Here is a 13,741-nt window from a genome sequence, read left to right on the forward strand (position 1 = left end):
GTCTCCCTTGGAGACATGGGTTCAAACCCATCTTCTGACAAGTGTTTTTGCGTGGTGGATACATTTTTGGACTTTTTCTTCCAAGCACCCTTATCAAAAACAATGGCAACAGTTTCTGTAAATTATCGATAAGATCTATTGTCCGTTGCTTGCACTAATTGCCTGAAGTTGGCTAAATCGCAGTAAATCGGTAAAGCAGGAAATCACAGCATCTTCAACAAATGGTGATAGAGGGGCCGAGGTAAAGGTTTCGACCCTACATATCAAAAGCACAGCTGTCCATAGTTCAGCAGGTTCACAGTGCAGAAGGTTCAGTGGCACCAGGGTCCCCTGCGTCCCAATCACAGCTGCTGTTTAACTTCTGTATTCTGGGCATGGGAGGGGTGTGTTGCATCGTGCACACACAGTGCCTGTTTCGCAAATAAGTTTTAATAAATACACAGAGAATAATATAGAGTCATTGGCCATGAGGAACACCTTCCCTGACCTTTTATTCTCTCCGGTTCCACGTCACCGCGCCTACCATCCAACTCCAAAACTCGGGGGAGACTAACACTCCCTACCTCCCTTGGTGTGCATCATAGGCGTGCCCATGACGAACACAACATTTCTCCTAAACCAATACAAAACAAACATAGCTGCTAAAAAAAAAGATACTATACTAAACCAGTATACAAGAATAGTACACAACAAGAAATGCCACATTCAGTCAATCCACCCCGAATCCTTGCAGCCGCGTTGAGCATGGCGGTCGAGGACTCAAACTGTACCGTTCAAGTCCTTGTCTCAGAGGCACTGAGTTGATTGGTATGGAGCCAGGCACCTCCTGATCTGAATCTTGAACTGGCTCCAAATTCTGCATGTCCACACCCCCTGTAGTAGATGATTGAGAATTAGTAGCAGTCACCACCGGCCATGTGCACTGGCTCAAAATTCAGCATGTCCACACCCCATGTAGTAGATGATTGAGAATTAGTAGCAGTCACCACCGGATCCACTGTCAGGATGATCCATCCTCTCTCCTTCATCAGCTTCAGATCCCACTGTTTCCCTGAGCGGGAAGGTCTGGAATTGAAAATACAGAGGACCTTAAACAACATTCACTCAGTACATGGCACTCATTTTGGTTTATAAGCTGGAAATTGAGCCATCAGTGCAGTGTCAAGAGTGTCAGGATGGCCGAGTGTTCTAAGGCGCTGCGTTCAGGTTTCAGTCTCCTTTGGAGGCGTGGGTTCGAATCCCCCTTCTGACAAGTGTCGTTTGCGAGGTGGATACATTTTTTGTCTTTTTTTTTCCAAGCACCCGTATCAAAAACAATGTCAACAGTTTCTGTAAATTATCGATAAGATCTATTGTCCGTTGCTTGCACTAATTTCCTGAAGTTGGCTAAATCGCAGTAAATCGGTAAAGCTGGAAATCACAGCATCTTCAACAAATCGTGATAGAGGGGCAGAGATAAAGGTTTTGACCCTACATATCAAGAGCGCAGCTGTCAATAGTTCAGCAGGTTCACAGTGCAGAAGGTTCAGTGGCACCAGGGTCCCCTGCGTCCCAATCACAGCTGGTTTTTAACTTCTGTATTCAGGGCATGGGAGGGGTGTGTTGCATCGTGCACACACAGTGCCTGTTTCGCAGATAAGTTTTAATAAATACACAGAGAATAATATAGAGTCATTGGCCACGAGGAACACCTTCCCTGGCCTTTTATTCTCTCCGGTTCCACGTCACCGCGCCTACCATCCAACTCCAAAACTCGGGGGAGACTAACACTCCCTACCTCCCTTGGTGTGCATCATAGGCGTGCCCATGACGAACACAACATTTCTCCTTAACCAATACAAAACAAACATAGCTGCTCAAAAAGAAAGATACTATACTAATCCAGTATACAAGAATAGTACACAACAAGAAATGCCACATTCAGTCAATCCACCCCGAATCCTTGCAGCCGCGTTGAGCATGGCGGTCGAGGACTCAAACTGTACCGTTCAAGTCCTTGTCTCAGAGGCACTGAGTTGATTGGTATGGAGCCAGGCACCTCCTGATCTGAATATTGAACTGGCTCCAAATTCTGCATGTCCACACCCCTTGTAGTAGATGATTGAGAATTAGTAGCAGTCACCACCGGCCATGTGCACTGGCTCAAACTTCTGCATGTCCACACCCCATGTAGTCGATGATTGAGAATTAGTAGCAGTCACCACCGGATTCACTGTCAGGATGATCCATCCTCTCTCCTTCATCAGCTTCAGATCCCACTGTTTCCCTGAGCAGGAAGGTCTGGAATTGAAAAAACAGAGGACATTAAACAACATTCACTCAGTACATGGCATTCATTTTGGTTTATACGCTCGAAATTGAGCCATGAGGGAGGTGTGAAGAGTGTCAGGATGGCCGAGTGGTCTAAGGCGCTACGTTCAGGTTGCAGTCTCCCTTGGAGGTGTGGGTTCAAATCCCACGTCTGACAAGTGTATTTTGCGAGGTGGATACATTTTTGGACTTTTTTTTCCCAAGCACTGTATCAAAAACATTGTCAACAGTTTCTGTAAATTATCGATAAGATCTATTTTCCGTTGCTTGCACTAATTGCCTGAAGTTGGCTAAATCGCAGTAAATCGGTAAAGCAGGAAATCACAGCATCTTCAACAAATGGTGATAGAGGGGCCGAGGTAAAGGTTTCAACCCTACATATCAAAAGCACAGCTGTCCATAGTTCAGCAGGTTCACAGTGCAGAAGGTTCAGTGGCACCAGGGTCCCCTGCGTCCCAATCACAGCTGGTTTTTAACTTCTGTATTCTGGGCATGGGAGGGGTGTGTTGCATCGTGCACACACAGTGCCTGTTTCGCAAATAAGTTTTAATAAATACACAGAGAATAATATAGAGTCATTGGCCACGAGGAACACCTTCCCTGACCTTTTATTCTCTCCGGTTCCACGTCACCGCGCCTACCATCCAACTCCAAAACTCGGGGGAGACTAACACTCCCTACCTCCCTTGGTGTGCATCATAGGCGTGCCCATGACGAACACAACATTTCTCCTAAACCAATACAAAACAAACATAGCTGCTAAAAAAAAAGATACTATACTAAACCAGTATACAAGAATAGTACACAACAAGAAATGCCACATTCAGTCAATCAACCCCGAATCCTTGCAGCCGCGTTGAGCATGGCAGTCGAGGACTCAAACTGTACCGTTCAAGTCCTTGTCTCAGAGGCACTGAGTTGATTGGTATGGAGCCAGGCACCTCCTGATCTGAATCTTGAACTGGCTCCAAATTCTGCATGTCCACACCCCCTGTAGTAGATGATTGAGAATTAGTAGCAGTCACCACCGGCCATGTGCACTGGCTCAAAATTCAGCATGTCCACACCCCATGTAGTAGATGATTGAGAATTAGTAGCAGTCACCACCGGATCCACTGTCAGGATGATCCATCCTCTCTCCTTCATCAGCTTCAGATCCCACTGTTTCCCTGAGCAGGAAGGTCTGGAATTGAAAATACAGAGGACATTAAACAACATTCACTCAGTACATGGCACTCATTTTGGTTTATAAGCTGGAAATTGAGCCATCAGTCTAGTGTCGCGAGTGTCAGGATGGCCGAGTGGTCTAAGGCGCTGCGTTCAGGTTGCAGTCTTCTTTGGAGGCGTGGGTTTGAATCCCACTTCTGACAAGTGTTGTTTGCGAGGTGGATACATTGTTTGTCTTTTTTTTTCCAAGCACCCGTATCAAAAACAATGTCAACAGTTTCTGTAAATTATCGATAAGATCTATTGTCCGTTGCTTGCACTAATTTCCTGAAGTTGGCTAAATCGCAGTAAATCGGTAAAGCGGGAAATCACAGCATCTTCAACAAATCGTGATAGAGGGGCAGAGATAAAGGTTTTGACCCTACATATCAAGAGCGCAGCTGTCAATAGTTCAGCAGGTTCACAGTGCAGAAGGTTCAGTGGCACCAGGGTCCCCTGCGTTCCAATCACAGCTGGTTTTTAACTTCTGTATTCAGGGCATGGGAGGGGTGTGTTGCATCGTGCACACACAGTGCCTGCTTCGCAGATAAGTTTTAATAAATACACAGAGAATAATATAGAATCATTGGCCACGAGGAACACCTTCCCTGGCCTTTTATTATCTCCGGTTCCACGTCACCGCGCCTAGCATCCAACTCCAAAACTCGGGGGAGACTAACACTCCCTACCTCCCTTGGTGTGCATCATAGGCGTGCCCATGACGAACACAACATTTCTCCTTAACCAATACAAAACAAACATAGCTGCTCAAAAAGAAAGATACTATACTAATCCAGTATACAAGAATAGTACACAACAAGAAATGCCACATTCAGTCAATCTACCCCGAATCCTTACAGCCGCGTTGAGCATGGCGGTCGAGGACTCAAACTGTACCGTTCAAGTCCTTGTCTCAGAGGCACTGAGTTGATTGGTATGGAGCCAGGCACCTCCTGATCTGAATCTTGAACTGGCTCCAAATTCTGCATGTCCACACCCCTTGTAGTAGATGATTGAGAATTAGTAGCAGTCACCACCGGCCATGTGCACTGGCTCAAACTTCTGCATGTCCACACCCCATGTAGTCGATGATTGAGAATTAGTAGCAGTCACCACCGGATTCACTGTCAGGATGATCCATCCTCTCTCCTTCATCAGCTTCAGATCCCACTGTTTCCCTGAGCAGGAAGGTCTGGAATTGAAAATACAGAGGACATTAAACAACATTCACTCAGTACATGGCATTTATTTTGGTTTATACGCTCAAAATTGAGCCATGAGGGAGGTGTGAAGAGTGTCAGGATGGCCGAGTGGTCTAAGGTGCTACGTTCAGGTCGCAGCCTCCCTTGGAGGTGTGGGTTCAAATCCCACTTCTGACAAGTGTATTTTGCGAGGTGGATACATTTTTGGACTTTTTTTTTCCCAAGCACTGTATCAAAAACATTGTCAACAGTTTCTGTAAATTATCGATAAGATCTATTTTCCGTTGCTTGCACTAATTGCCTGAAGTTGGCTAAATCGCAGTAAATCGGTAAAGCAGGAAATCACAGCATCTTCAACAAATCGTGATAGAGGGGCCGAGATAAAGGTTTCGACCCTACATATCAAAAGCACAGCTGTCAATAGTTCAGCAGGTTCACAGTGCAGAAGGTTCAGTGGCACCAGGGTCCCCTGCGTCCCAATCACAGCTGGTTTTTAACTTCTGTATTCAGGGCATGGGAGGGGTGTGTTGCATCGTGCACACACAGTGCCTGTTTCGCAAATAAGTTTTAATAAATACACAGAGAATAATATAGAGTCATTGGCCACGAGGAACACCTTCCCTGACCTTTTATTCTCTCCGGTTCCACGTCATCGCGCCTACCATCCAACTCCAAAACTCGGGGGAGACTAACACTCCCTACCTCCCTTGGTGTATCATAGGCGTGCCCATGACGAACACAACATTTCTCCTTAACCAATACAAAACAAACATAGCTGCTCAAAAAAAGATACTATACTAAACCAGTATACAAGAATAGTACACAACAAGAAATGCCACATTCAGTCAATCCACCCCTAATCCTTGCAGCCGCGTTGAGCATGGCGGTCGAGGACTCAAACTGTACCGTTCAAGTCCTTGTCTCAGAGGCACTGAGTTGATTGGTATGGAGCCAGGCACCTCCTGATCTGAATCTTGAACTGGCTCCAAATTCTGCATGTCCACACCCCCTGTAGTAGATGATTGAGAATTAGTAGCAGTCACCACCGGCCATGTGCACTGGCTCAAAATTCAGCATGTCCACACCCCATGTAGTAGATGATTGAGAATTAGTAGCAGTCACCACCGGATCCACTGTCAGGATGATCCATCCTCTCTCCTTCATCAGCTTCAGATCCCACTGTTTCCCTGAGCAGGAAGGTCTGGAATTGAAAATACAGAGGACATTAAACAACATTCACTCAGTACATGGCACTCATTTTGGTTTATAAGCTGGAAATTGAGCCATCAGTGCAGTGTTAAGAGTGTCAGGATGGCCGAGTGGTCTAAGGCGCTGCATTCAGGTCGCAGTCTCCTCTGGAGGCGTGGGTTCGAATCCCACTTCTCACAAGTGTCTTTTGCGAGGTGGATACATTTTTTGTCTTTTTTTTTTCAAGCACCCGTATCAAAAACAATGTCAACAGTTTCTGTAAATTATCGATAAGATCTATTGTCCGTTGCTTGCACTAATTTCCTGAAGTTGGCTAAATCGCAGTAAATCGGTAAAGCGGGAAATCACAGCATCTTCAACAAATCGTGATAGAGGGGCAGAGATAAAGGTTTTGACCCTACATATCAAGAGCGCAGCTGTCAATAGTTCAGCAGGTTCACAGTGCAGAAGGTTCAGTGGCACCATGGTCCCCTGCGTCCCAATCACAGCTGGTTTTTAACTTCTGTATTCAGGGCATGGGAGGGGTGTGTTGCATCGTGCACACATGGTGCCTGTTTCGCAGATAAGTTTTAATAAATACACAGAGAATAATATAGAGTCATTGGCCACGAGGAACACCTTCCCTGGCCTTTTATTCTCTCCAGTTCCACGTCACCGCGCCTACCATCCAACTCCAAAACTCGGGTTAGACTAACACTCCCCTACCTCCCTTGGTGTGCATCATAGGCGTGCCCATGACGAACACAATATTTCTCCTTAACCAATACAAAACAAACATAGCTGCTCAAAAAAAAGATACTATACTAATCCAGTATACAAGAATAGTACACAACAAGAAATGCCACATTCAGTCAATCCACCCCGAATCCTTGCAGCCGCGTTGAGCATGGCGGTCGAGGACTCAAACTGTACCGTTCAAGTCCTTGTCTCAGAGGCACTGAGTTGATTGGTATGGAGCCAGGCACCTCCTGATCTGAATCTTGAACTGGCTCCAAATTCTGCATGTCCACACCCCTTGTAGTAGATGATTGAGAATTAGTAGCAGTCACCACCGGCCATGTGCACTGGCTCAAACTTCTGCATGTCCACACCCCAAGTAGTCGATGATTGAGAATTAGTAGCAGTCACCACCGGATTTACTGTCAGGATGATCCATCCTCTCTCCTTCATCAGCTTCAGATCCCACTGTTTCCCTGAGCAGGAAGGTCTGGAATTGAAAATACAGAGGACATTAAACAACATTCACTCAGTACATGGCACTCATTTTGGTTTATAAGCTGGAAATGGAGCCATCAGTGCAGTGTCAAGAGTGTCAGGGTGGCCGAGTGGTTTAAGGTGCTGCATTCAGGTCGCAGTCTCCTTTGGAGGCGTGGGTTCGAATCCCACTTCTGACAAGTGTCTTTTGCGAGGTGGATACATTTTTTGACTTTTTTTTTCCAAGCACCCGTATCAAAAACAATGTCAACAGTTTCTGTAAATTATCGATAAGATCTATTGTCCGTTGCTTGCACTAATTTCCTGAAGTTGGCTAAATCGCAGTAAATCGGTAAAGCGGGAAATCACAGCATCTTCAACAAATCGTGATAGAGGGGCAGAGATAAAGGTTTCGACCCTACATATCAAGAGCGCAGCTGTCAATAGTTCAGCAGGTTCACAGTGCAGAAGGTTCAGTGGCACCAGGGTCCCCTGCGTCCCAATCACAGCTGGTTTTTAACTTCTGTATTCAGGGCATGGGAGGGGTGTGTTGCATCGTGCACACACGGTGCCTGTTTCGCAGATAAGTTTTAATAAATACACAGAGAATAATATAGAGTCATTGGCCACGAGGAACACCTTCCCTGACCTTTTATTCTCTCCGGTTCCACGTCACCGCGCCTACCACCCAACTCCAAAACTCGGGGGAGACTAACACTCCCTACCTCCCTTGGTGTGCATCATAGGCGTGCCCATGACGAACAAAACATTTCTCCTTAACCAATACAAAACAAACATAGCTGCTCAAAAAAAAGATACTATACTAATCCAGTATACAAGAATAGTACACAACAAGAAATGCCACATTCAGTCAATCCACCCCGAATCCTTGCAGCCGCGTTGAGAATGGCGGTCGAGGACTCAAACTGTACCGTTCAAGTCCTTGTCTCAGAGGCACTGAGTTGATTGGTATGGAGCCAGGCACCTCCTGATCTGAATCTTGAACTAGCTCCAAATTCTGCATGTCCACACCCCTTGTAGTAGATGATTGAGAATTAGTAGCAGTCACCACCGGCCATGTGCACTGGCTCAAACTTCTGCATGTCCACACCCCAAGTAGTCGATGATTGAGAATTAGTAGCAGTCACCACCGGATTCACTGTCAGGATGATCCATCCTCTCTCCTTCATCAGCTTCAGATCCCACTGTTTCCCTGAGCAGGAAGGTCTGGAATTGAAAATACAGAGGACATTAAACAACATTCACTCAGTACATGGCACTCATTTTGATTTATACGTTCGAAATTGAGCCATGAGGGAAGTTTGAAGAGTGTCAGGATGGCTGAGTGGTCTAAGGCGCTGCGTTCCGGTTGCAGCCTCCCTTGCAGGTGTGGGTTCAAATCCCACTTCTGACAAGTGTATTTTGCGAGGTGGATACATTTTTGGACTTTTTTTTCCCAAGCACCGTATCAAAAACAATGTCAACAGTTTCTGTAAATTATCGATAAGATCTATTTTCCGTTGCTTGCACTAATTGCCTGAAGTTGGCTAAATCGCAGTAAATCGGTAAAGCAGGAAATCACAGCATCTGCAACAAATCGTGATAGAGGGCCGAGATAAAGGTTTCGACCCTACATATCAAAAGCGCAGCTGTCAATAGTTCAGCAGGTTCACAGTGCAGAAGGTTCAGTGGCACCAGGGTCCCCTGCGTCCCAATCAGAGCTGGTTTTTAACTTCTGTATTCAGGGGATGGGAGGGGTGGGGGTGTTGCGTCGTGCACACACAGTGCCTGTTTTGCAGAGAAGTTTTAATAAATACACAAAGAATAATATGGAGTCTTTGGCCACGAGGAACACCTTCCCCTACCTTTTATTCTCTCCGATTCCACATCACCGCACCTACCATCCAACTCCAAAACTCGGGGGAGACTAACACTCCCTACCTCCCTTGGTGTGCATCATGGGCGTGCCCATGACGAACACAACATTTCTCCTTAACCAATACAAAACAAACATAGCTGCTCAAAAAAAAGATACTATACTAATCCAGTATACAAGAATAGTACACAACAATAAATACCACATTCAGTCAATCCACCCCGAATCCTTGCAGCCGCGTTGAGCATGGCGGTCGAGGACTCAAACTGTACCATTCAAGTCCTTGTCTCAGAGGCACTGAGTTGATTGGTATGGAGCCAGGCACCTCCTGATCTGAATCTTGAACTGGCTCCAAATTCTGCATGTCCATACCCCATGTAGTCGATGATTGAGAATTAGCAGCAGTCACCACCGGATTCACTGTCAGGATGATCCATCCTCTCTCCTTCATCAGCTTCAGATCCCACTGTTTCCCTGAGCAGGAAGGTCTGGAATTGAAAATACAGAGGACATTAAACAACATTCACTCAGTACATGGCACTCATTTTGGTTTATACACTCGAAATTGAGCCATGAGGGAGGTGTGAAGAATGTCAGGATGGCCGAGTGGTCTAAGGCGCTGCGTTCAGGTCGCAACCTCCCTTGGAGGTGTGGGTTCAAATCCCACTTCTGACAAGTGTATTTTGCGAGGTGGATACATTTTTGGACTTTTTTTTCCCAAGCACTGTATCAAAAACGTTGTCAACAGTTTCTGTAAATTATCGATAAGATCTATTTTCCGTTGCTTGCACTAATTGCCTGAAGTTGGCTAAATCGCAGTAAATCGGTAAAGCAGGAAATCACAGCATCTTCAACAAATCGTGATAGAGGGGCCGAGATAAAGGTTTCGACCCTACATATCAAAAGCGCAGCTGTCAATATTTCAGCAGGTTCACAGTGCAGAAGGTTCAGTGGCACCAGGGTCCCCTGCGTCCCAATCACAGCTGGTTTTTAACTTCTGTATTCAGGGGATGGGAGGGGTGGGGGTGTTGTGTCGTGCACACACAGTGCCTGTTTTGCAGAGAAGTTTTAATAAATACACAAAGAATAATATGGAGTCTTTAGCCACGAGGAACACCTTCCCCTACCTTTTATTCTCTCAGATTCCACATCACCGCACCTACCATCCAACTCCAAAACTCGGGGGAGACTAACACTCCCTACCTCCCTTGGTGTGCATCATGGGCGTGCCCATGACGAACACAACATTTCTCCTTAACCAATACAAAACAAACATAGCTGCTCAAAAAAAAGATACTATACTAATCCAGTATACAAGAATAGTACACAACAAGAAATACCACATTCAGTCAATCCACCCCGAATCCTTGCAGCCGCGTTGAGCATGGCGGTCGAGGACTCAAACTGTACCGTTCAGGTCCTTGTCTCAGAGGCACTGAGTTGATTGGTATGGAGCCAGGAGCCTCCTGATCTGAATCTTGAACTGGCTCCAAATTCTGCATGTCCACACCCCCTGTAGTAGACGATTGAGAATTAGTAGCAGTCACCACCGGCCATATGCACTGGCTCAAAATTCTGCAAGTCCACACCCCATGTAGTAGATGATTGAGAATTAGTAGCAGTCACCACAGGGTCCACTGTCAGGATGATCCATCCTCTCTCCTTCATCAGCTTCAGATCCCACTGTTTCCCTGAGCAGGAAGGTCTGGAATTGAAAATACAGAGGACATTAAATAACATTCACTCAGTACATGGCACTCATTTTGGTTTATAAGCTGGATATTGAGCCATCAGTCTCGTGTCAAGAGTGTCAGGATGGCTGGGTGGTCTAAGGTGCTGCATTCAGGTCACAGTCTCCCTTGGAGACGTGGGTTCAAACCCCTCTTCTGACAAGAGTCTTTTGCGAGGTAGATACATTTTTGGACTTTTTTTTTCCAAGCACCCTTATCAAAAACAATGTCAACAGTTTCTGTAAATTATCGATAAGATCTATTGTCCGTTGCTTGCACTAATTGCCTGAAGTTGGCTAAATCGCAGTAAATCGGTAAAGCAGGAAATCACAGCATCTTCAACAAATCGTGATAGAGGGGCCGAGATAAAGGTTTCGACCCTACATTCAAAAGCACAGCTGTCAATAGTTCAGCAGGTTCACAGTGCAGAAGGTTCAGTGGCACCAGGGTCCCCTGCGTCCCAATCACAGCTGGTTTTTAACTTCTGTATTCAGGGCATGGGAGGGGTGTGTTGCATCGTGCACACACAGTGCCTGTTTCGCAAATAAGTTTTAATAAATACACAGAGAATAATATAGAGTCATTGGCCACGAGGAACACCTTCCCTGACCTTTTATTCTCTCCGGTTCCACGTCACCGCGCCTACCATCCAACTCCAAAACTCGGGGGAGACTAACACTCCCTACCTCCCTTAGTGTTCATCATAGGCGTGCCCATGACGAACACAACATTTCTCCTTAACCAATACAAAACAAACATAGCTTCTCAAAAAAAAGATACTATACTAAACCAGTATACAAAAATAGTACATAACAAGAAATGCCACATTCAGTCAATCCACCCCGAATCCTTGCAGCCGCGTTGAGCATGGCGGTCGAGGACTCAAACTGTACCGTTCAAGTCCTTGTCTCAGAGGCACTGAGTTGATTGGTATGGAGCCAGGCACCTCCTGATCTGAATCTTGAACTGGCTCCAAATTCTGCATGTCCACACCCCCTGTAGTAGATGATTGAGAATTAGTAGCAGTCACCACCGGCCATGTGCACTGGCTCAAAATTCAGCATGTCCACACCCCATGTAGTAGATGATTGAGAATTAGTAGCAGTCACCACCGAATCCACTGTCAGGATGATCCATCCTCTCTCCTTCATCAGCTTTAGATCCCACTGTTTCCCTGAGCAGGAAGGTCTGGAATTGAAAATACAGAGGACATTAAACAACATTCACTCAGTACATGGCACTCTTTTTGGTTTATAAGCTGGAAATTGAGCCATCAGTGCAGTGTCGCGAGTGTCAGGATGGCCGAGTGGTCTAAGGCGCTGCGTTCAGATCGTAGTCTTTTTTGGAGGCGTGGGCTCGAATCCCACTTATGACAAGTGTCTTTTGCGAGGTGGATACATTTTTTGTCTTTTTTTTATCAAGCACCCGTATCAAAAACAATGTCAGCAGTTTCTGTAAATTATCGATAAGATCTATTGTCCGTTGCTTGCACTAATTTCCTGAAGTTGGCTAAATCGCAGTAAATCGGTAAAGCGGGAAATCACAGCATCTTCAACAAATCGTGATAGAGGGGCAGAGATAAAGGATTTGACCCTACATATCAAGAGCGCAGCTGTCAATAGTTCAGCAGGTTCACAGTGCAGAAGGTTCAGTGGCACCAGGGTCCCCTGCGTCCCAATCACAGCTGGTTTTTAACTTCTGTATTCAGGGCATGGGAGGGGTGTGTTGCATCGTGCACACATGGTGCCTGTTTCGCAGATAAGTTTTAATAAATACACAGAGAATAATATAGAGTCATTGGCCACGAGGAACACCTTCCCTGGCCTTTTATTCTCTCCGGTTCCACGTCACCGCGCCTACCATCCAACTCCAAAACTCGGGGGAGACTAACACTCCCTACCTCCCTTGGTGTGCATCATAGGCGTGCCCATGACGAACACAACATTTCGCCTTAACCAATACAAAACAAACATAGCTGCTCAAAAAAAAGATACTATACTAATCCAGTATACAAGAATAGTACACAACAAGAAATGCCACATTCAGTCAATCCACCCCGAATCCTTGCAGTTGAGCACGGCGGTCGAGGACTCAAACTGTACCGTTCAAGTCCTTGTCTCAGAGGCACTGAGTTGATTGGTATGGAGCCAGGCACCTCCTGATCTGAATCTTGAACTGGCTCCAAATTCTGCATGTCCACACCCCTTGTAGTAGATGATTGAGAATTAGTAGCAGTCACCACCGGCCATGTGCACTGGCTCAAACTTCTGCATGTCCACACCCCAAGTAGTCGATGATTGAGAATTAGTAGCAGTCACCACCGGATTCACTGTCATGATGATCCATCCTCTCTCCTTCATCAGCTTCAGATCCCACTGTTTCCCTGAGCAGGAAGGTCTGGAATTGAAAATACAGAGGACATTAAACAACATTCACTCAGTACATGGCACTCATTTTGGTTTATAAGCTGGAAATTGAGCCATCAGTACAGTGTCAAGAGTGTCAGAATGGCCGAGTGGTCTAAGGCGCTGCGTTCAGGTCGCAGTCTCCTTTGGAGGCGTGGGTTCGAATCCCACTTCTGACAAGTGTCTTTTGCGAGGTGGATACATTTTTTGACTTTTTTTTTCCAAGCACCCGTATCAAAAACAATGTCAACAGTTTCTGTAAATTATCGATAAGATCTATTGTCCGTTGCTTGCACTAATTTCCTGAAGTTGGCTAAATCGCAGTAAATCGGTAAAGCAGGAAATCACAGCATCTTCAACAAATCGTGATAGAGGGGCAGAGATAAAGGTTTCGACCCTACATATCAAGAGCGCAGCTGTCAATAGTTCAGCAGGTTCACAGTGCAGAAGGTTCAGTGGCACCAGGGTCCCCTGCGTCCCAATCACAGCTGGTTTTTAACTTCTGTATTCAGGGCATGGGAGGGGTGTGTTGCATCGTGCACACACGGTGCCTGTTTCGCAGATAAGTTTTAATAAATACACAGAGAATAATATAGAGTCATTGGCCAC

General features: G+C 45.8%; 2 non-coding genes across 2 annotated transcripts; both read left to right on the plus strand.

The window, feature by feature from the left end:
- The first annotated feature begins 8,452 nt into the window (after window positions 1-8,452).
- Window positions 8,453-8,535, plus strand: TRNAR-CCG (transfer RNA arginine (anticodon CCG)). The gene has a single exon. It is a non-coding gene; the product is annotated as a tRNA-Arg (tRNA).
- Window positions 8,536-13,228: 4,693 nt separating this feature from the next.
- On the plus strand, window positions 13,229-13,311 carry TRNAL-CAG (transfer RNA leucine (anticodon CAG)). The gene has a single exon. It is a non-coding gene; the product is annotated as a tRNA-Leu (tRNA).
- The last annotated feature ends 430 nt before the right edge of the window (window positions 13,312-13,741 follow it).

Source organism: Pleurodeles waltl, unplaced genomic scaffold, assembly GCF_031143425.1.
Source record: "Pleurodeles waltl isolate 20211129_DDA unplaced genomic scaffold, aPleWal1.hap1.20221129 scaffold_39, whole genome shotgun sequence".
Taxonomy (NCBI): domain Eukaryota; kingdom Metazoa; phylum Chordata; class Amphibia; order Caudata; family Salamandridae; genus Pleurodeles; species Pleurodeles waltl.